The sequence below is a fragment of the Pinus tabuliformis genome, chromosome 7, assembly GCF_031772625.1.
Source record: "Pinus tabuliformis cultivar Carrire ecotype Pingquan chromosome 7, CPIR1, whole genome shotgun sequence".
Classification (NCBI taxonomy): Eukaryota; Viridiplantae; Streptophyta; class Pinopsida; order Pinales; family Pinaceae; genus Pinus; species Pinus tabuliformis.
In genome coordinates, this window is record NC_142293.1 from 2,016,421,392 (window position 1) to 2,016,444,847 (window position 23,456).

Genomic DNA, 23,456 nt, shown 5'->3' on the forward strand with positions numbered 1-23,456 from the left:
ATCATCTTCCTGTATTATTCTCTTCTCTTTCAGCACTTGGCAATGCAATGGTTAGATAACCCACAAAAGGTTGACAATTTTCTATGCCATAAACATTTCACATCGCCAATATTCAAAAAATCAAAGGAATGCTAGAAAAACTAAATTTATTATACCTTAGAGGACCATCCCTAGTGCACACATGTCATGAAGATTATGTGTCCATTCTTCCGCCTGACATCTCACTTGTCTTACTATTAAATGAAGATTCTTGTCAATCTCCTGGAGTAGCTAGCACATAGGAGGTATCCCAAATTTCATGTTGAGTGGTTAGGATGTATGACATATTATTTGAATGTACACACATCTTGTCATTGTTTATTACAATAGGTATATAAAATGTTTCTCCAACTTTCTCTTTTTTGGCATTTTGCAGCGCGACACACAATGTTCGTTTCTTGTCATTTGTGGCTTTGAGAAATTTCTTGAGCTTTGCATTTTCTAGTTGAAGAATTTAGTTAACGTCCTCCAAATCTTGCACCCTCCCTCGTTTTAATATTTTAGCCATGTCTACTTCCACACATGCTTCTTCACCTGGTGATCATGCACATTTAAAAACCAAGCTATCAATAACCACTCTAACACCACTTGATCTAAAATCCCGATCAAAATTGATACTTGCTTTGCTAGTTTTTTAAAAGTGTTTGCAGTATTTAAAATCACTGTTAAACAAAGCTTAAATTAAAATACATAGACAACTTGAGAAGAAATTGAAGAAAATAAAGATAAATATCCAAATAGACAAGAGAAAATGACAACAAAAAGTTCATAATGGAGTTCGATTATCTCAAATCCTACATCTCCAAGCTCAATATTTAGTGGGAAGGCCTTCTCTATTAATTAGTAAAAGATAATAAAATAGATTGGTTTTACATAAACATGACTCTTGACTGGTCCTTCTATGTGTTTCTCGACCTCAAGAGCTCAACGCAACTTTCAGCTCACAAAACAACCACCTAGAACTCCCACAACGAGGCTCCAAAATTATGTTGTCTTGTTTCCCTTCTCTCCATAGATACTCCTCTTGCTACATAAAAAATCAATTCTGCCTTCCTTGGTACAATGGTGTAATTTTATAATAATTTGGGAGAGGTCAAGGGATGAAATCCCGACCTTCCTGTAGCTTGTTGTGATACATTATGATATGATGTACATTGGATAGTATATTTTTTTATAAAAATGATTTGGTGGAAAAGTCAACAAACTTGCTGTAGAGCTATAAAAGGGGTCTCTTTCACCTCTAATTACCTCACATTAATATGTCAATCTGGGAGCATTTGGTTATTTCAAAGAGTTACTCAGTCTAAGGCTATCATTTGTCAAAATAATGCTAGTAGTACAGTGTTCAAAAAATACAAGAGTAAACAGATGCTTGTCTATAACTAAGTTACTTCAAATGAATAAATCACACACTCTAAAGCTAGGCAACTTATCAGTCAAGGGTTCGATAGCGATAACCCATCCCTTTGGAAACTGATGGAAAGGAAATTAGAGCATGGACCACGGGTCTGGAAGCTAGCCAGTAAATGCCGAGGCTCACACCAAAACAACAAATGCGAGTAAATGAAACGACAGGTAGAAAAATGGAACAACAAATAAGAAATCGAACATCAATATGGAATGGAACAACAATGCTAAAATGTAACAACAATTCTGAAATGGAACAACAATCAAACGACTAAGTCTCGCGAGCAGTAATCAAACTCTATTCTACCAACTCAAATGCACTCATTGTAATCAAACAACAATCTTTCATTTCCAAGGCAAATCAAGCAGCACACAGTAATGGAACAACATTAATTACTAATAAGTTACGGAACAGCATTTGGAAATCACACACACACACAACACGCTTGAAGAGTAATCTGATCTAGCATCAATCTTCATTAATAGGAATACAACTGCACTTCGAAATGGAACAACATTACTCCTGAATCGCAAAGAACACAACCTTCAGATAACTTCTATAACATGAATGTGCAGCATAAGAGCTCAAATAATGACGATAAGAAAACCACACAGAAATCAAATCGTAGTGATACAGAAGCAAGTGTCCTCCGGGGCCAGGCCCTTAGCCTCCAAGGATACACGCTTTAAGTTAATCCAGACGCAGAAATAAGATAATCACCAAGTTTATATTAATGCATAAAACAAAAGTACAATGAACCAGTTTCAACAAGACTCGATGATCAAAGTTCGATATTTAATAGAAAGTTACATAAAAGCATCATCCCCCAAAGCTAACAGTGTCGTCCCTTTATATAAGGGTGACGGCGGAGATTTCTAAGTAACAAGATAAATAAAGCAGTGAAATCCTTGATCACTTCTTTTCTCCTCCTGTGAGCTAGTGTCTTCTCCTCCTTTTCCGGACCGGTTTGCTTCAATTTGCTTAGCCTTGTCTACACTCGATCCTCCGTCAAAGGGACAACAGTTACCCTGTTCTTGTCTTTTTCTTTGGAATAGAAGCTCCTCATTTTCACCCCTTCCTACACAGGAGAATCACAACTATTAGCGGTTAAGTCTTGCATACTAATCCCACATGTTTTGTTATAATTCTTTATTGTTTTCCATGTTCATGATGCAAAAAGGTTCACTAGTTCCACTGAAAAGCCACTGAAACGATCATCAAAAACATACCTTTTTAGTACTCCACACACCCCCCTGCTTACCCTGTTTCATGCCCTCATGAAAACGTTGTAGTTGACATGCAAGGCAGTGAGAGAATAGGCTAGATAAGGAATCTCATGCGGAGGCCTACAACTATGGTGAGTGACTAGGTAGTCAAATAACTGGCATGTTTGACCCTCAGGCATCTCATATAGGGCTTGATATCTGAGTGCAGGGTGCCAGATAATTGGACTGCGGAATCTATATCCTAACTAGGATGGCCCTGCCCTCAAAATACTTTCACCATAGAGGTTCAAACGGTTGGCAGCTAATTGAAAATTCTCATAATTAAATGGCTCCCTGAGCTGGATGTTTGGATTAGAGATTTGGTACCGAAATTTGGCTGCATCAATGGCAAGGTCTTTGATAGAAAGAAAATATTCTAAACTTTTTCGAATGAGTGCCTCGTGCATGGGTCCTAATGTTTCAATGACACCCGGAGTTCTCATGAGGTTTCTATGTGCTTTCCACAACTGCACTGGGTCCCTAGGCTTAGCCCTTACCCACAAGTCTAGGCCATTTTCCTGCCTCTAGAAAGTAGTATAGGCTTTGAGCCATTTCATCTGATTAACCGCGAATGAGATGATTGCTTGCAATTGGATGTCTCCAACAAAAGGGCCAGGGTTCAACTCAGTCTCCTGATCTAGCATGAGGTTAAGTAAATAGAATTCACACAGCAATCTCTAGACCTTCACCCCATAATGTTTACAACAGTCTATAAAGTCAATGACAGTGTTAATTTGTATAGGGGCGCCTGCTTTAACATCTTTTATTTTTAATTGTAAGTATCGTTCCAGTAAAAGCAGAGCATAGTTTTTGGTAGGGGCCCTACATGCTAAAACATCATTGTATAAAGAACACAAGATATCCATCTGCTTGATAACAATATCTAGCCTATGAGTTACCTTTGCAACTTTTTCTTGTTCCTTCCGCCAACCTTCAAAGGCCTGGCTTTCGGATTGATTGACGTTCCTTAGTTGCTGTTGTAGTTCTTCATACTTCTCGCGGGGGACCGTTTGCTCTCTAAGCTTTTCAGCTTCTTTCTGAGCCTGTTTCAATCCCTTGCGCAAGGTCAGTGTCTTTGGATCTCTTCTCCATGCAGCAGTGGAGGCCTGGAGTTTTACCTAAACTTTGTTATTGCATTGTTTCGAGTTCAGAACCCTTATCACCCTTGAGGGTGGTGCCTCTGTCTGAATTTTCTTGTTATCCGTTTATTTTTTAACACGAATATCAGCTTGTTGCTATTCCTTTTCAAATGGAACAACAGTCTGTTCCTCAACATCATTTGGAACAACAGCTATATTTTCAACAGGGTTTTGAACAGTAGGGCGATTTTTGGTCCTTCGGCTTTTATCTTACAGAATTTTACTGCAGTAGCCACCTTTTTCTTCCATGCGGTCTTCCTTACCCTCTGCCTTGCTCTCATGATTCTGATCTGCTGGTGGAGCTGGACTATTATGCTCAATAATCTCTGCTGTTCCTTTCGCAATTCCCTAATTTCCAGTGTTTCATTAGAAGGAACAACAGGCTGTCTGTTGCGTTTTGGGTCGTGACTAGTCCCTGGATCTTTCTCCTAGGGTGCTTCTTCGCTGTTCTGTTCTGACTGTTCTGGGGTAGGAACCTTAACTGGTTCCATCACTTCCTAGGCACCTTCTTTTTCTACTCCTACTTCCTCCAGAATTTCCTCTGGTGCCTTGGGAACAGATTGTTCTCATTTAGTTTCTCTTATCTCCTCTTCATCATGTACAGGTAGATTTCCTTCTTCTGCCTCTTCTGCATGTGGTTTTCCAGATGAATTTTCTTCCTGGGGTTTGTCGTGGAGGTCTGTTGGACTGGAAGGTTGGCCATACTCACCCATATTGGCAAAAACTGTGGCCAATTCATCTTCTCCTACTGGGTCTTGTGGTGGGCTACCTTCTTGCTATCTGATTTTCTCCTCCTACTTGGATTGTTCAGCTTCTACCTCAGAATGGTCAGCTTCTGTTTTAGAATGCTCAACTTCTTCCTCATTTTCCTCTTCAGATTGCTCGGCCTCCTCGGACTCTCCTTTCTTTTCTCCTTCAGCTTCCTCTACTTGTACTTCTGGCCATGAGGATTGCTCGTCCTCAATTTCCACTGGCTCACTGGTGCTTTCCTGGAGCTTTTCCAGCCTTCCTCGTATCCGAGCTAACCAGACTTATTTTCTGCATTTCTCTGGTTGTTCGGGTGTACCAGTGGCATGCTTACGCTTTGCCGATTCCTGGCGTGTTTTTGAACATTCAGATGTACTAGCAACATATTTTTGTTTTACGAATTCTCTGCGTTTTTCTAGACGTTCTGGTGTGCTGGTAGTATGTTTATGTTTTGGGGATGGTGTTTTCGCTCTTCCCTCAATTATTGAAATTAGCTCTTCCCAGCTGCTTTGTTGTTGGGTGATGCTATGACTAATAATTAATCGAATTAACCTGTGGTGACTGACAACTGACTCTACATGCTGTGCCTTTTTAGGCTTCGTGCAACATCATGAAGTAATGAATTCAAAAGTGCAGGGAGATTTACAAAGCATTTCTGCTTTAGAACAGCTAAGAGTTTAAGATGTCGTGGTCTTACCATGTCTTTTCTCCCCTCGCAGGTGATGTAGCTTTGCACGGTTCTTGCTAATTCTGCCCAGGGTTCTCCTAGCGTTGCTGGCAGAACTCCCTTCCCTTTAATCGTCAAGCTTTGGCCTTTGTCCTAGAATATTTCCATGATCTTCTGTAATCTTTCCTTCTTTAGTGTCCATACAGGTCTGGTGGCTGGTAGTCCCGAGACTTTTGCTATTATATCGTCGGTGACCGCTATCTGCTTCCCCCTTACTATGGAGATATCCTCCTGCAGATTCTGCAGGAATTCAATCGCCACTGTTTCATTAGACTCCTGCAAGCGGCTGAGATAAGTCAGCCACCCTGCTCTTTCCAGGATCTCCCGGGCAGCAGCGGAGACTGTCAACTCCTGAGGTTCCCTTCGAATTGCCCTTCCTCCCATGGTTTCACTGAGATTCTCAATGGAACAACAACTGCTTGTGATGTTTGAAACATAGAGAGGGTAATAATCGTAGGATTTCAAAAAAACACAGAGTATGCAACAGAAATGGCTTATGAACAAAAACTTGTGTAAAGAATAGAAATACCATGCCGTTAAGCCGTGCCATACCCTAGTATGCTATCTTTCTTGAATAGTGGGATGACACATAATCCGGGGAATGATGAGGTTAACCTCCCCCCCCACAATGTGATAGGTTGTCCCAGCCGTCAAAGAAAGGAGCAACACTTGATCTGCAAGAGAGTCATAAAGGAACATTGTATGAAAACATGCCATGTTTAGAAAAACAATGAATTACCAAAATCGAGGCATAAAGTTGGATCGCGTATTACGTAAGAGGTTGCTATGATATGATGCGAGGTTGGGGGATAGGACGTCTGTCGTACTTGCCAAATCTCAAGTGGTCATTTTCACTTCCTTTGCCATGATTGGTGGTAATAAATGTTCATGCGATATATAAGTCAGGAGATAATGTATGATTAGTGCCTAGAATATAAGAAACAAAAGAGTATTAGTATCTTACCTATTGGTGTAACCATTATGACTTCAATACCATTAATAGTGCTCTGCTGCCGACAGGTGTCCATAAGCTTGGCAGAGTTGTTTATTTCACCCCTGGAACCATGATCCTTTATGTGCATATTAAGGAATGTAATGTCAAAGTGTAGGCCATTATGCTGGCTTGGTAACCAGTTAGCCATAATTCCATTCACGGGGAAGGAGCGAAAAGTGGGCAGGCCGGCTCGTGATGAGACTTCCTGTTCCAAGGTTTGTTTATTTGATATACCTTTTGGACCATTTCCCTGGTGTGGTGGCCATAATGGGAATGCCACTTCACTTCCATCCTCATGATCATGGTAGGCTGGCTCTTAATGAGACCCCCTATCTTGAATTTGACAATTTATAATCCATCTTTTTACTTTTTCTTTTTCATAAATCACTTTTCCTTATTTATACACAAAGGGTGGTTCAACACTCCTTAAGAGTTGGAATGGTGGAAGAAGTCTTATCATCTCAATAGGAAGATATAAACCCTTTGCTCTTATTCCTATGTAATAATCAAAGAGAATTAAAGGGAATGTCATGATAAAGATAACCAATCAAAGCAAAATTAGTAAGACAATGACAACAAAAGATGATGAATAAGTGTGTCCTTCCTTTGGTCCTCTTACCAATACAAAGCTTTATAAAGATAGTGATTTATAATTTGCGGATTTCAGTATGTGGTGATTTTGTGTTCATTGCATAAGTGCATATCTGTCTCTTAAAGGCTTTGAGAGAACAGGAGCAAGAATCATCCTCAATTTAGATTAGCAAAAGGGATAAGTTGTTTCACAAGGAGAGAAAACGTATACTAGAAGTGTTCCTTTTGGAAAGAGGAACAACAAAGGAGCATAGATCTCAAAAGTGCAAATGCCGTTCCTTTTGAAAAAGGAACAACAGAACACACCAATGCTGTTCCTTTGAAAAATGAACAATAGAAATTAAAAAAAATGCTATTTCCTTAGAAAAATATAGCAAAACACTTGAAATGACGTTCCTTTTGAAAAAGGAATAGCAACCATTAAAAATGTGGTTCCTTTGAAAAAGGAACAAGAAAAGACACAATAATGCCATTCCTTTTGAAAAAGGAATAGCAGAAATAAAAAATATGTTGCGCCTTTGGAAAAGGGACAACAAACACTCCGCAGTTTCGTTCCTTTTGAAAAAGGAACAACAAAAATCAAAATGTTGTTCCTTCTAGAAAAGGAAGAGCAGAACAAGCAAATGCCATTCCTTTGAAAAAGGAATAGCAGAAAATCAAGAATGTTGTTCCTTTTGAAAAGGAACAACAGAAAATCAAGAATGTTGTTCCTTTTGAAAAGGAACAGCAGAAAATTAAGAATGTTGTTCCTTTGAAAAAGGAACAACAGAAAATCAAGAATGTTGTTCCTTTTGAAAAGGAACAACAAAAACACGCAAATGCCATTTTTTAGAAATGGAATGGAAAAAATTGAAATTTTGAGAAAGAAAAGGAACAAAAGAAAAATGACAGGAAAGCATTGTCCAAGCATATGTATAAGAACGACTCAAAGAAAAGAACTTATGTACAAATTGTAAAAAGAAATGAATTCCTTAATGAATTACAGGTGAGGAAGATTTCTCTTCCTCTCCTAAAATTTCCATATCAGTGTCTCGGCGTAGCTGTTGGCAGAAGGATTCCCGAGTGAGTGGTTTATGATAGAGACAAACTCGGTGGCCATTTACTTTGAAGGCATATCCAGAACCGTCAATGGTGATTAGAGTAAGGGTCCCATTTTCATGTACCTTCTGGATTTTGTATGGTCCCAACCAACGAGTCTGGAATTTTCCAGGGAAGTCCTGAAACTAAGAGTCGTACAACAAATCCCAGTCTCCATCGTGGAAGACTTTGTTTTTGATGAGCGCATCATGCCATTTAGCTCGCTGTTGTTGAATCAGTGTTGTATTTTGTAGTGCAGAGAGCCTAATTTCATCCAATTCATTGATCTGTTGTAGTCGATTAATCTGTGCCTCGCTTAGATCTAAGCCAACTTCCTGTGTTGTTCGTAATGTTTGGATTTCAAATTCTATAGGAAAAATGGGTTGTTTTCCAAACACTAATTAGTAAGGTGAGTAACCGGTGGTGCTTCTCCATGTTGTTCTATAGGCCCAAAGTGCTTCAGGTAGTCGGGAAGCCCAATCATGGCTATGTGACGCAATGGTTTTTGTTAGGATTGATTCTATTATCTTATTGTTGCTTTCTACTTGTCCATTCGCCTGTGGGTGATATGGCGTAGTGATTTTATGCCGGCCATGATAATTATTAAGTTTTGCAAGTAATCTATTCCCAGCAAATTATGGTCCTCCGTCTGTAATTATTTCCCTTGGAAGGCCATAACGTACAAATAGATGGAACAGGAACTGTATGACAGAGTCCTCTGTGGCTCTTGGCAATGCTTCTGCTTCAACCCATTTGGGGACATATTCTATTGCCACCAAGATATATGTTTTCTGATTTGATGAGGGGTTGATGGGTCCAACAAAATCAAGAGTCCATCGCTCAAATGGTTCAATGACTAACTATGGTTTCAGAGGCATCTCGTCAGCTTGACCAGGACGTCCTACTCGCTGGCAGCTGTCACAGGTTTGGACAAATTTCTTTGCATCTCTAAAAATCGTGGGCTAATAATATCCTGTCTGCAATACTTTATGTCCAGTTCTATGCTCAGCGAAGTGTCCACCACATGGTCCATCATGACAGGCTTTTAGGATGTCAAAGATTTGATCTTCTCGAACACATCTCCTGATATGCATGTCTGCCCCTGTGTGAAACAAGTAGCCCCCAATCCAGGAGAATCAAGTACTCTTCTGAACGATCTGTTTGCGCTCATTAGGGGTTAGGTGTTTTGGTAGTTTACCTACTGCAAGTTAGTTGGAAACATCAGCATACCAGGGTGTTTGAACGGCAACAACAAACAGATGTTCATCGGGAAATTGGTCTTCAACTGTGGCTGCATCGATTGGCTTTGGCATTCTTTAGAGAAAATCGGCTACAGGGTTTTCTTTGCCAGGCCGATCCTTGATTGTGATATCGAATTCCTATAATAAAATCAACCATCTAGTTATTCTGGCATTTGTGACAGGCTTATTTGCTAAATATTTTATAGCAGAATGATCTATATATAAGATAAGAGGATAGCCTGTAATATAATGTCTAAACTTATTGACAGCATGTATTATAGCTAGGAATTCTTTTTCAGTAACAGTGTAATTTAATTCAGCAGGGGATAAATTTTTGCTGATGCAATAGATAGCGTATGGTTTTTTATCTTCTTCCTGCCCAAGGACTGCGCCAATGGCTGTATCTGAGGAATCATATCATATCTGAAATGGTAAATCCCAGTTTGGTCCTCGAAGGACTGGGGCTATGGATACAAGCTTCTTTAAATCCTTGAAAGCACACTCACATTTTTCTGTCCAAAGAAAATCAACGTTCCCAGTTAGTGCATATAAAGGTGCAGCAATGTGTGAATAATGTTCTATAAGTCGTCTATAATAACCAGAAAATCCAAGAACGTTGCGTACCTCTGTTTGAGTAGTAGGAGTGGGAATAAGCAAAATTATTTGGATTTTGGCTGGGTCTACCTGAATGCCGGTTGTTGAAACATAGTGTCCTAGGATAAGTCCTTCAGTCATCATCATGTAATATTTTTCGTGGCTTAAGCAAAGCCTGGTAGCTATGCAGCATTGTAGGACTTTCTCTAGGGTATCTAGTGCTAGATCAAAATCATCTCCATATGGTGTAAATTCATCCATATATACTTCAAGTCCATCATTTATTAAATCTGCAAAAATGCTAAGGATAGCCCTTTGGAATGTGGCAGGAGAATTACATAGGCCAAAAGGTAGAACTCGATAGGCAAATGTTCCCCAAGGACAAGTAAAAGTAGTTTTGTCCTGGTCTTCAGGGGCAATCTGAATATGATTGTATCCACTGAAGCCATCTAGGAAAGAAAATAATTTCTTTCCTGCTAAAGTATCTAGTACTTGGTCTATGAATGAGAGGGGAAAGTGGTCTTTTTGTGTTGATTTATTGAGTTCCCTGTAATCCACACAAATTCTCCATTTCCCATTCTTTTTTGGTACCACCACAAGCGGAGAGATCCATTTACTATCAGAAATAGGATAGATAAAATTGACATCTAAAAGTTTCTGAAGTTCAACTTTTACCACATCCTTTAGATGAGGATTAAGTATTATTTGTGGTTGACGACCAGTTCTAGCATCTTTTTCTATATAAATGTGGTGTGTACACAATTGGGGATCGATTCCTTTCATATCAGGGTAATCCCATGCGAATGCTTCTTTATATTTTCTTAATAGATGGATGAGCTTCGTTTCTTGTTCAGGTGTGAGGTTGGCATTGATATTTAAAGTTTTTCCCGGTTCAATTTCCACAAATTTACTATTTGCAATAGAAGTAACAGGTATTGTTTGATCATGTGTATCTTTCAGAGGATCTTCTTCTAATTCATTATCAAATGGTGCTTCTATCATGTTACACTGTGTGTAGGATCCGGATTCAGTTTGACTAATGAAGTTGTTAATGGCATCATCTTCTATTTGATCTTTAAAATCAAGTGCCTCTTGTATAGTCAATGGAGATATAATGTTATTAGTAAGGTATGATACATGGTGCTTGTTAGTTTGAATTATTGTGACACTTGGCTGCACTGGAGGTTATAGAACTAAATTCTTGATATCTGGTCCTTTGGTTATGGTCATATTTCCTTGTCGGCAACCAATTTAAGCATTGGAAGTGGCAAGACAAGGTCTACCTAGGATTAGCGGGTGTCCATCAAGTCGGGTTTTTGGATTAATTATCAGGAAATCGGTTGGATATTCCCAAGAATCTACAGAGACCATGACATCATGTAGAGTACCCTCTGGTCTAACCACAGATCGGTCAAGCAATTCTAACAAAGTAGAGGTGGGTTCTACAGATGTAATGTCGAGCTTTTGGCAAGTAGTGGTTGTTAAAATATTAATTGCAGCTCCTAGATCAACTAAGGAATTAGACAGGGTCTGACCATAAATTTGAATAGTTACAATGGGATTTCTTGGGTCTTCATATTTAATGGGTGTTTCTTTCCCGGATAGTAAATCAGATAAAGTACCGAGTACTTGGACTCTTGGATTAGTTTTTATATTCCTCCTTGGTTTCTTTATGCACAATTCTTTGATAGTTTTTGCGTATATAGGAATGTCTTGAATGGCTTGGAGGAATGCGATTTTTATGTATAGATTTTCTAATTCTCCCAAAATTTCAAAGTCAGGATACTGTAAAGGTCGAGGTATGACTAATCGTTCTGGGAACGGAGGATAGGATGTTGTTGCTTCGTTATGAGTCTGCTGCTTATTTACATCCTCTTGTTGCAACTGATGTTCTCTTGGTAACTGATCTTCAATATGAACTATTTTATCTCCCTCAGTTTCAATAATATGTCCAGATCGTAACTGAAGATCATTACACTCACTAAGGTCGGGTCCTATTTCTGATGATTCTATAATTTGGATAGATTGGATCGGTCTGTTATTTGGATTGCGGTTGGGTTGGGCTGGGAGTTGCGGTCTCAGATTAGACTGGGGATTTTGTTGTAAGGATGGCAGAGTAGGTTGAGGGAGCGGAATAGTTCCTACTCGCTGGTGCATCAGTCTTTGTCAATTTGTCTGCTAGGGTGAACTTTGTGAAGTTAGGGGAGTCCATTGTGGAGAATATGGGCTATTTTGCCAATATGGTGGAGTGTAGGGGAAATTCGACCAACAAGATTTGCTTGCCTGATTCAACCACGGGTTTTAAGAAGGAAACGACGGTGATGACTAGTTTGAAAATGGGGGTTGGGACTGACTTTTCCACATACTATATTGTTGAGCATTATACTGTGGAAGCTGAAAATAAGAAGTTGGGTCTGGAAACATACTAGATTGTCTCGGCTACCACTGGCGGCGCTGGTTGATCAAGTACACCGATTCTGGTTCTTCTTCCCCTTCCTTATATACTGCTTTTAATCCAGGAAGTGAGGGGCAACTTTCCATAAGGTGATCTTTTGTACAGATGGCACATGTTTGGACTGTATCCAGTGGACACTCCTTGTGACTATGCTTTTTCCTGCATCGGGGACAGAAGATTGCCAAATTCTATTCTGCCTCCATCTGCTTCTGTTTAGCCTGCATAATATCAAGTTCTGTAGTTAGTGTCCCCAGAATATTAGTTTTAAATTTTTCTAATAAATTTCCAATCTCTACACGTGTTACTCCTTCTGTTGATATTTTGTTATCTCTTGCAAACCGATCATATTCTGCCGGTTTTACTCTTGTGCTGCCTCTCGAACTCCTGATACATAAATCAATGATGTCAGTAAAATTCTCTTGATAAATATCCCCTTTTCCCATGATTTTTAATGTTTCAATCCATTGTTCCTTGATTCCCCTTATCAATGCAGTTTTTAACACATTATTAGGTAAAGGTAGTGATGCATAAGGAGATCTTTGTAGATTGTACTGAAAACGTTCCACATACACCTCTAATGTTTCATTCAGTTTGGCTGTCATTTGGAATATTTCGTCCTTTAATTCTCTAGACCTACAGTAGTCCTGATATTTTTTAAGAAAGATTCTTTCATTTGATCCCAATTGTTGATGACCCCACCACCTAGTCCCATAAACCATCTTAAAGAAACCCCTTTTAATGTAGAGGGGAATAATTTCAATTTCTTGGGATCGGTGGTGTAATCATATCCCCCGTACAACACATCGAATTCGAATAAAAATGCATCTGGATCTTCTGATGTGAGACCATGAAATGTAGGGATATGTTGAAGAGGGATAGCTTTCATAGGCACATTTGCTGCATAATACACTATAGGATATTGTAATGTAGAGGTTTGAGTATTTGGCTGGTTCTAAGCCATAGGATCGAATATATGCCAATAACCTTCTGGGATATCTAGGAGGGTATTCCTAGGTTGAGAGGGAACGGTTTTGACAGGGATAGTTTTAGTAGCACTTCCTTTATCTAGGATAATGGGAATACCTGATGTCTACGGAGATTGGATTCCTTCAACAATGATTTTTGCAGCGCTCCCCTTATCTGGGCTATTTAATGGCTAATTTTTTCCAATAGGGGATTTTGGTTCCTCGGTTTCCCCTGTTTCTCCTTCTTCTTCACAAAAGTTACTAAAATTCCCTTCCTGCAATGGTTTTGGAGTAGAATTTTCAATTTCTTGAAAGTCCTACTCTTCAATTTGACTATGCACCACAACAAAGGCTACAGATGGTGATCCTGTGGCCTGAAGGGAACTAGTAGGCTGTTTAGAAATGATTTTCCTGGGGCCTACTGATGGCTGAGATTCTGTTTTCTTGTAGATTTCGTCTATGAAGGTCGTTCGGCCAAGGGTCACCGGCCCCTTATCTTTTTCAGGTTTGGATGGAAGTTTAGTATTCTTTTCTAGTTTTTTCTGCTTAGTCATGCACTGAAATGAACTACTAAATTCTATTCAAACAAAGAAACAACAAATCTGTTAGGAAAATGGGCAGTGGAGGAGGGCTTTTACATGCTTCGCACGCAGGTTCTTACCTTCCGTTTTTAAGATCCAACTCTTCCCTAGCAGGTTCGTACACTAATCTGAAAAAGACAAATGGCTACACTCTTTCCCCGGCAACGACGCCAAAATGTAGAGCTATAAAAAGGGTCTCTTTCACCTCTAATTACCTCACATTAATATGTCAATCCAGGAGCGTTTGGTTATTTCAAAGAGTGACTCAGTCTGAGGCTATCATTTGTTAGAGTAATGCTAGTAGTATAGCATTCAAAAAATACAAGAGTAAACGGATGCTTGTCTATAACTAAGTTACTTCAAATGAATAAATCACACATTCTAAAGCTAGGCAACTTATCAGTCAAGGGTTTGGTAGTGATAACCCATGCCTTTGGAAACAGATGGAAAGGAAATTAGAGCATGGACCATGGGTTTGGGAGCTAGCCAGTAAATTCCGAGGCTCGCTATAGCCACAGATCGTCTCTCACACCAAAACAACAAATGCGAGTAAATGAAACGACAGGTAGAAAAATGGAACAGAAAATAAGAAATCGAACATCAATCTGGAATGGAACAACAATGCTAAAATGGAACATCAATTCTGAAATGGAACATCAATCAAACAACTAAGTCTCACGAGCTGTAATCAAACTCTATTCTACCAACTCAAATGCATTCATTGTAATCAAACAACAATCTTTCATTCCCAAGGCAAATCAAGCAACACACACTAATGGTATAACATTAATTACTAATAAGCTACGAAACAACGTTGGAAATCACACACACGCATAACACGCTTGAAGAGTAATCTGATCTAGCATCAATCTTCATTAACAAGAATACAACTACGCTTCGAAATGGAACAACATTACTCTTGAATCGTAAAGAACACAACCTTCAGATAACTTATATAACATGAATGTGCAGCATAAGAGCTCAAATAATGACGATAAGCAAACCACGCAGAAATCAAATTGTAGTGATACAGAACCAAGTGTCCTCCGGGGCCAGGCCCTTAGCCTCCAAGGATACACCACTTTAAGTTAATCCAGATGCAGAAATAAGATATTCACCAAGTTTATATTAATGCATAAAACAGAAGTACAATGAACCAGTTTCAACGAGACTCGATGATCAAAGTTCGATCTTTAATAGAAAGTTACATAAACACATCATCCCCCAAATCTAACAGTGTTGTCCCTTTATATAAGGGTGACGACGGAGATGTATAAGTAACAAGATAAATAAAGCAGCGATCCCTCAGGATCATAGATCTTGAGGGATTCGCCAAACTGTTAATCCTTGATCACTTCTTTTCTCCTCCGTCGAGCTGGTGTCTTCTCCTCCTTTTCCGGACTGGTTTGCTTCAATCTGCTTAGCCTTTTTTGCACTCGCTCCTCCATCAAAGGGACAACAGTTACCCTATTCTTGACTTTTTCTTTGGAACAACAGCTCCTCGTTTTCACCCCTTCCTGCACAGGAGAATGACAACTATCGGCGGTTAAGTCTTGCATACTAATCCCACATGTTTTGTTTCAACTCTTTATTGTTTTCCACTTTCATGATGCAAAAAGGTTCACTAGTTCCACTGAAAGGCCACTGAAATGATCATCAAAAACATACCTTTTTAGTACTCCACACTTTCCATCTTGCACCACATATTGTATAAAATTGATTTTATGTGTCGTATGCCTTATCCACATATGTTGGAAGAGTTAACCATAGAGTAGGTAGTTTATATATGGTGGACGTATGGTGGGGGCCACAAATAGTGGTGGGCTCCTGCCATTTTTTTGTTAATTAATAAATTATATCCCTTTAAATAAATGTGGCATTTATACATTTAATAAGTATCATGTATGGTGTAATGGTGAGAAGTAGAGTTTGTTGCACTGAGATCTTAGGATCGACTATCGTCCAGTTCTCGAGTCATAATTTTGGATGATAACACAAGACCATATGACCCTCACGGACTGGGCCACGTGGCACCAATCCATTGGTCCATGTGCTATCAATAAAAAATTCCAATTGTTGCCATATAAATAAGCCAAAATTCATGTTCAGATTGGGCCACTTGGCCTACTGTAGATGCACCACATGTCAGCCTAGAACCATGACCATGACTCCTTGAGGCGGAACCTTGACCATTGACAAAGTTTGACTTTGAATTTTTGACCTCCTTTGACTAGAACTTTGACCTTGAATAACTTCTACATACACAGTTGTATGTTTCTCGTTCAGGTTGTGTTGGATTCATTTTTTTGAGCTCTAAGAGATGGAACTACTTTCACTTGAATTCAATGACTTTGGATTTTTAGCCATTAATCCCTTTTTGATCAATCCGAATCATTTCTTGATCATTTCAAATCAATTTATGAGAAGAAAAATTGGCAATACTACATTCACTAAAGTAATGGCGACCTTACCTAATGGGAATATAGTTCAAGGTAAAAATAGATCATGATAGCATTAAATAATTTTTGGAACAAATATTATCTTCAGAACAGTAGCACAAATGGCTCCCAAAGATGTTGGGTTATGACTTTCAAATCCTCTACAAAAAAGGGAATCAAATTGTTGGTGCAGATGCACTCTTAAGAAAGGATGAGGATGTGGAATAATTGCCTTTTTATTTTTATATTTTCCAACCTGATTAGATAATTGAACAAAGGGATGAATGGAAGGATGAAAAAAAGGTGGTGAGAATCATTCAAAATTTGTAGCATGATCCCAGTACAACTTCTACATTTGGTTGAAAAAATTATTCATTATGGTACAAAGATCTCTTATATCTTTGTAAGAACTCCCAATTCAAGCAAAATATTCTTTTGGAATTGCACAACTTCCCTTAGGAGGGCACTCAGGATTTTTAAAAGCTTATGAGAGATTCAAGAAGGATTTTTTTGGGATGGATTTCCATTAGGTATTTAGAAGTTTGTGGTAGAATGTTTGGTTTTCCAAAAAAATAAAGTTGAGACTATTAATACCCTAGGTAGGTTACAACCTTTAGCCATTCCAAGTCAGCGTTGGGAGGAGGTCTCAATGGATTCAATCACAGGTTTGCCCAAGTCTGAAGGAAAAAGTGTCATCATGGTCGTAGTTGATAGAATTACCAAGTATGCACACTTTTGTGCATTATCTCATCCTTTTAAAGCCAATACAGTTGCTACTACATTTACGGAAAAAATTCAAAATATACACGATGTTATCACTCAAGTTGTTCCCTTTGACTCCTAAGGGAATACGACTGAGGTAACCACAAACCAATCTTTGGATTGCAGGTCCTAGCCTACCTGCAATCAGAGAGGGCTCTCTCTTTCTGATTTAACTTTGTTTTGGGAATTTTAGGCTAGCTATGAAACACTGAATTTTGTTTGAAGTTTGGTTGAATGATATGTTCTAAAGAGGGGCATGCAATATTCAGAGAGTTTTATTCCATTGGGCAATGGGAGCCCATGATTGTTTATTGCTTGGAGTATGTGATAAGGATAGTATCATTGCAGAGCCAGATAGGTATTCATGAAACAAACTTTTGATTTAAAGGAAAAAGAGTAAGAACCGACACAATGAAAGGCAATGAAGATTTCTTTCACTGTGAAAACGAGAATAAAGGGTTGAATATTTATTCAAGAACATTTAAGAATTCCTGAATAGATTTCACCATGTAAACTTAGATAAAATGGAAGCATTTAAGAATTCCACATTTATAACTAGTTCTGAAGAAACATAATTAGCAACAAAGATTGAGTTTAGGGTGCCTCAATGGAAAAATCCTAAACTATTGTTTTTCCTTACTGCTAAGAGTATTAAACATATAACATAGATGTTTCTGCAAACAGAGAAAATACAAAACACAGTTTAGAAGAAACTTATTGTATCACGAGATAACACGGGAATCCTGCAGTAGCCAACAATCTCATCACAACATGTCCAAGCAAAGCCAAATTGAAAAGACCAACAACTTCTTGTATTCAACTCTGAGAAGATACAGTGGAGCTCTCCAGAATAAAAATCAACAACCCCTAATAAGTTATGCGTGGGGGTATACATACAAAAGTGTTTCACAAAAATATCTGAAAGATGAGTCATTAGCTCATAACTTTCTTACAAACTTTTCAAAAATAGCAGATACAACAGTTATTTCCATTAAAATAGACAAACAACAGCTGTTCATTTCTGTCGGAGTTCTTTGACTTTGCAACCAACTGTGTCGGCCGAGTGCTTGCATCCATTTCGAGGAACTTCGCCTTTTGCTGCTTTGCCACGGCGTGACTACTTTTGCCTTGTCATCTGCACTCGTTTATTTGTGCCAAGTCATTATCCTTGTTATCCAGCTGCTCTTCTTATTGCCGCCTAGGTAGATCGAACATGTGAGTCATATGAAAATGCTGACTCGAAAATGATCAAAAAAGACTTTAACCAAAATTTGATTTATCAAAGTAATGTTTCTACCATTCCTCTCCACCATTCTTTAGTAGGCAATTGGTGTCTCTGTATTTTAATTAGAGTCTCATCAGCTTCAGTATATTTGTAGTAATTTGGAGGCACTTCAAAAAGGTGCTTAATCTCATGCTCAATAAAAAACAAATTTTCTAACTTTTCATAGAGAGTCTGCCCAGATGGGGGCCTTGTTTCCTCTGAAATTCTTGCGAATGCTGTTATTTGATTTGTTGCATAATTGTTGACCCTCTTGGCATAATGTTCATGTGATAATAATCTTCCTGCACCAGTTACCAAGCTGGGAAGACCTCTGTTATGCAATGCTGTGATTTTTGCAATAAATTCATTTACCTCTATCTGCATTTCTTGACACCTTCTGTCCAACGTCTGTACATAATTTCTCAAGGTGAGCACCCTCTTTATTAGTAAAATGGTATCAGTTCTATCTCTGATACCCATTCCTGCTAACTGAAGGCCAGTGCGATTGTTGAGGACTTGAATCATTTTGTTGGCTATTTCAGGCATATTCCCCAGGGATGCCCGAGCTCTTTGATTTTTTGCTTTTGCCTTGCTTAGGAGATCCATTTGCTCATGGATAGTTTCAATGGAATACCATTGGTCTGTGATGGATTGACCAATGTTAGCCCACAGAATCTTCTTGATTTCACCTTTAGTTTTATCCAAAGTAAGTTCTTTTTCTAACTCCTTTATCCTTTTTTCAAGAGCTCTTATCTCTCTTACACTTTCAGCCAAATTCTGCTTGGATTTGTCATATTTTTCTTCAAGCTTGGCTAACTTTTCTTTAGCCTCTTTCAGTTCAGCCATCTGTACTTCTAGAGCTTCAAGCTCCTTCATCATATTCTGCATGATGAGGCTGGGTACCTGTTCTGATGCTGCTACCTGTGTTGTCACTTCTGATGCTGGTGTGGAGCCTGAAGGGCCTGCCTCTGATGTTTGCCCAGTGGGAGGAGATGGTGGAGTTATTGTTTGAGGAGTATACTCAATATTAATGATTGCTGGTGATGGCTGAGCTACTTTCTCTTCTGGCCTTTGCTTTAGGGCTGCTTCCAAAGCACCCTCTGTCTCTATCAGCCTCTTGTGTAGGGCCAAGAGCAAAGCAACCACATCATCATCTTTCTTTTGCTGGGCAACACCTTCAGTCTGAGGGTGAAGGGAAGGTGACAACTTAATTTGCTTTCTCAAAGCTGCTATGTCTTCATCCTTTTTCTTCATTAATGCTTACACATCCTTAGGGTCATTTGGATCATGTCTGAGCTCTATAATAATTTCTTCCAAGGACTTTATTCTGTTGTCCTTGGCTTGAAATGAAGCCTTCTCTAATTCTAATTGGGCAGTAGTATTGTGTAGAGAATTCTGCAATCTGTGTGCTAGTAGAGTTTTATCAGCCAATGTAGAATAGACCATTTCCCCTATTTGCTTGTGTAGTTCGATCTGGTCCATGGGGTGGATGTCTTTGGCAAACACTTCCAAGTTAGTTGTGATGTAGTCTGCAGCTGACTGAGGTTGTTGTATGGTCGGTCTGAAATGACTGAGAATCATCTTTCCTTCTTGAATATCATAGCCTGACATGAGCCTTTCTTGATTGGTTGGTGCCATTCTAAGCAGCTGATTATAGAGCTAGTATCTAACCGGCTCATTTCTTTCTTTTATGTCTGTGAACTGCTTTTTGATGCTTGGTTCTGGTCTTGATTGTTGCCCTGAGGAGCTGACCTCCCCTCTTTGCTGTCTCTCTTGCTCCTGCTGAAAGGAGCTGGCTGATGCCTCTGTGATAGGAGGACCCATGCCCATAGTTGGTCTGTAGGGCATTGCCTCCTCGGAGAAAGGATTAAGTCTTTGCCTTTTCTCACCTTCCTGATCTATTGAAGTGTTAGGAGGAGTCTCCTCCTATCTGTCCCTTTTTTTCGTTCTCTCCTAATTTGCTGGTGTTTGTAAAACTGTAGCTTCAACTATCACCTCCTGCCTTGCAAGGATTTGCTCTTGGGTTTGCTGCTCTGTGGAGGTAGGTGCTTCAGCCATTTCTTCTTTCTGCTCTACTTGCTGCTCCAAATTGGGAAGTGGCTCCTCTTGTTGTACTTCTTTGCCTTTAGCTATGTTTGCTACTTGAGCAGTTGCTTGGGCAGACTGCTGGGGAACAGTGGAAGAAGAGGCATTTTCTCCAAGACTCCGAGGGGCTGGTGACCAAACCTGTCCAAAATTTTCCAAATCAACTACTTTTTCTAATTTATTAATTGCTTTTTCTGCTAATTCTTCTTCAGAATAATTCTCCACTAATGTGCCTTCTCTCCACTCTAGTTGGTTAGCATATTTTTCAATTTGTGGAATGCTAAGGTGATCATAGGTAGCAAGCCTATACTTGATTCTTCTGAGGCTTATGAAATGATTAGGGTCATATGGTGCCCAATAGAAGCTTGTTTTAAGCTGGAAGCGTTTTATGATCTTGTCTGCCTCTCCCCAAGCTTCTTCCCTCTTATTAAAAATGAGTGGACCCAGTTGGTGCTTAATTTTTAGCCATGCTTTCTTATTTTTGCTATGGAATTATACCATGTCTGAATTTCCAAACTGCCGAAAATATTCTAGGGCAAACAGTCTCATGGGAACATACTTTGGCAGTCTGTATGGGACTAGCTCACAGCCATATATTCTGATTACTGTGTGGTCTTGGTAGAAGTACCAATCTCCAATGCTATAGTTCTTTGACCGCTGGAGGATCTTCTACATTTCATCGGTGAGTCTAGGAGGAGGAGAACTCTGTAGTAGGGACAAGGCTGGATGGATGAACAGATCAATGAACTCATAGTAGTTGTATGGAGAGTAAAAGATATGGTGACAGACTGGTGTCCAGAATATCACTGACCTCCTGTTTCCTTTTTCATCCAGATTTTTGAGAAAAATAGGGAAACTGTCAGGCTGATTGAATAATATCAAATGATATAGGTATGAGGTATATTTGAATACTCTCTCTCTCTCTAGATTCATGAATTGCTCATGAATTCTGTCAGCAATGAATGTGGCATAATCATACTGGACAGTAGGAGGCTGTGTTGGAGTGAACATGGATAGCATTACCAAGATTGTTTCATCCACATACTCACTGGTATTGTAACCCAGGATGTAGGATATCATATCCACTAGCAGTCTCCCTGTTTCATTGAACCAGACATGTAAATAAGGAGGAGGTTGCCGGGGCTGATAATCTGGCTGCATGAACACTTGGCCAATCCTTGTGGCCTCTGAGCTAGGTAGCTTGGTACCCTGTTTGAGCAGAAAATTCATAGAAAGGGGTACCAGAGGTTTGGTTGGCTCAAAGCTTAGCATCTCATTTATGGATTGAGGAGTGATGTGAAATAAAACAGTCCCAGATGGAGCCAAAACTGCTCTTTGAGTGGGTTCATAGTGTTCACAACACTGATGGATGAAGTCTGGGAACACATTCACTTGTGGAAGATAATATATGGGCAAGTTGGACTCCCAGATACCCATGTCATCAGCACCGCTTATTTGTTTCCTATTTAGCTCACAAACAGTTTCTATGTGATATTTGTTGCTTATTTCAACCATTTCTTTCATTTGATAATCCCGGTCAGCAAGGGCCAACCACTCTAGGTTCTTATGTGGGGCATCCCAGGGTGCAATGTTCAATGCCACAGGGGTCTCCATTGTTTAGTTGTCACTTGGAGTTGAATTGTACTTGACTTTTGAACAAAGGTAACACTGAGCAGTGAATTTTGATGGATAAAGTAATTTGCAGAGAGAAAAGGGGTAAATTGGGTGAAACAGAGGTAAAATGCTGCCGAGAGAGGCGAAAAGGATGAGTTATAATGCAGTGGTTCGCCTTGCGAAGTGAGAAATGCTTGACAAAGGTATGAGCTAAAATGGTGCAGTGAGTGCGGGAATTGAACGGATTTAGAGCTGGGACGTCCCTCTGATAAACTTTTAGTTTAGTTTTGCAGTTACAGGGAAATTGACTAGTTAATTTTGAATTTTTAACAGTGGAGGACTGAAAACCAGGTTGCGCAGAAGAATGGTAAATACCTGGTAATTACACGGCCGGGGGGGTGCTGACAGTGGTGAATCCACGGTCGTAGCAGCTCAGGGTCGAAATTTCTGGAGGTTGGCGAAAACGATGTAAAATGGCATGCAGGCAGCAGAAAACTCTTCCAATGAAAAATGAGGAAAAACATGACTTTTGTGCGAAATATGGAAAAAATGGACTTTTGGCGCCTTTTTATGAATGACATCAGGATGACATCATCGGTCAGGTCTGGGTACGGTGGGATGACATGGTGATGCGTGACTAGGCAGAGGTGGACGAGTGGCGGGGCAGCCATGTCGGATTGACGGGTAAATAGGAGCTGACATGACTTGCTGACGTAACGCTGACGTGATGCTGGCATGGGCTGGAAAGGAATGGCGGTAAGCGGTTTTTATCAGACCGCTTTTGGTATAGGCCCGGTATTTGTCGGAAGCCGCCCGATACAATCAGAAACTGACACACGCCTCAGGGAATACGTTAGCCGACTAACAATCTCGGGCGCTAAAGGTCGGACGGCGGAGGTGGTCCGAAATCGCCGAGGACTGTCGGATGGGAGGGCTCGGATCCGACGGGTGATAGACAGTGAAAGTGCCAGTGCGATACGGTGGGATCTGGCGACTTTTTTTTTTAATTATTTTTTTATTTTTTGTTAAAATGCGTCGAGATATAAAACATTGGATAAACGGCTAGAGTGGGTTTTTTGCAAAAAATTTTAAAACAATCGGAAGGAACATGAATCTACAACTTTGTAAGGTGGGTTAGGGCTATTAAATCAACCAGATGTCAATTTAATCCCTGAATACAGTATGAACATCAATTTACATTAGAATTCGACTTTATTATACTCTCACACTTTCGGGTATATGGCTAAATTGCCCAAGGGGAGGATATATACGTATTTTGGGATTTTTTGCATAAAATGCTATAATACTAGGGGAAAGGAAAAAGTTAGGGAGTTATATAGTAAGATTAGAAGTTAATATGGATTTACAGTGTGAAAGAAGAATTGAAGGCTAAGTTTAAGAAGTAAACTTAGGTTTGGAAGCATATGAGAGTGGGGAATGATTTTACACAGGAAATGTGGCTTTCTTGTG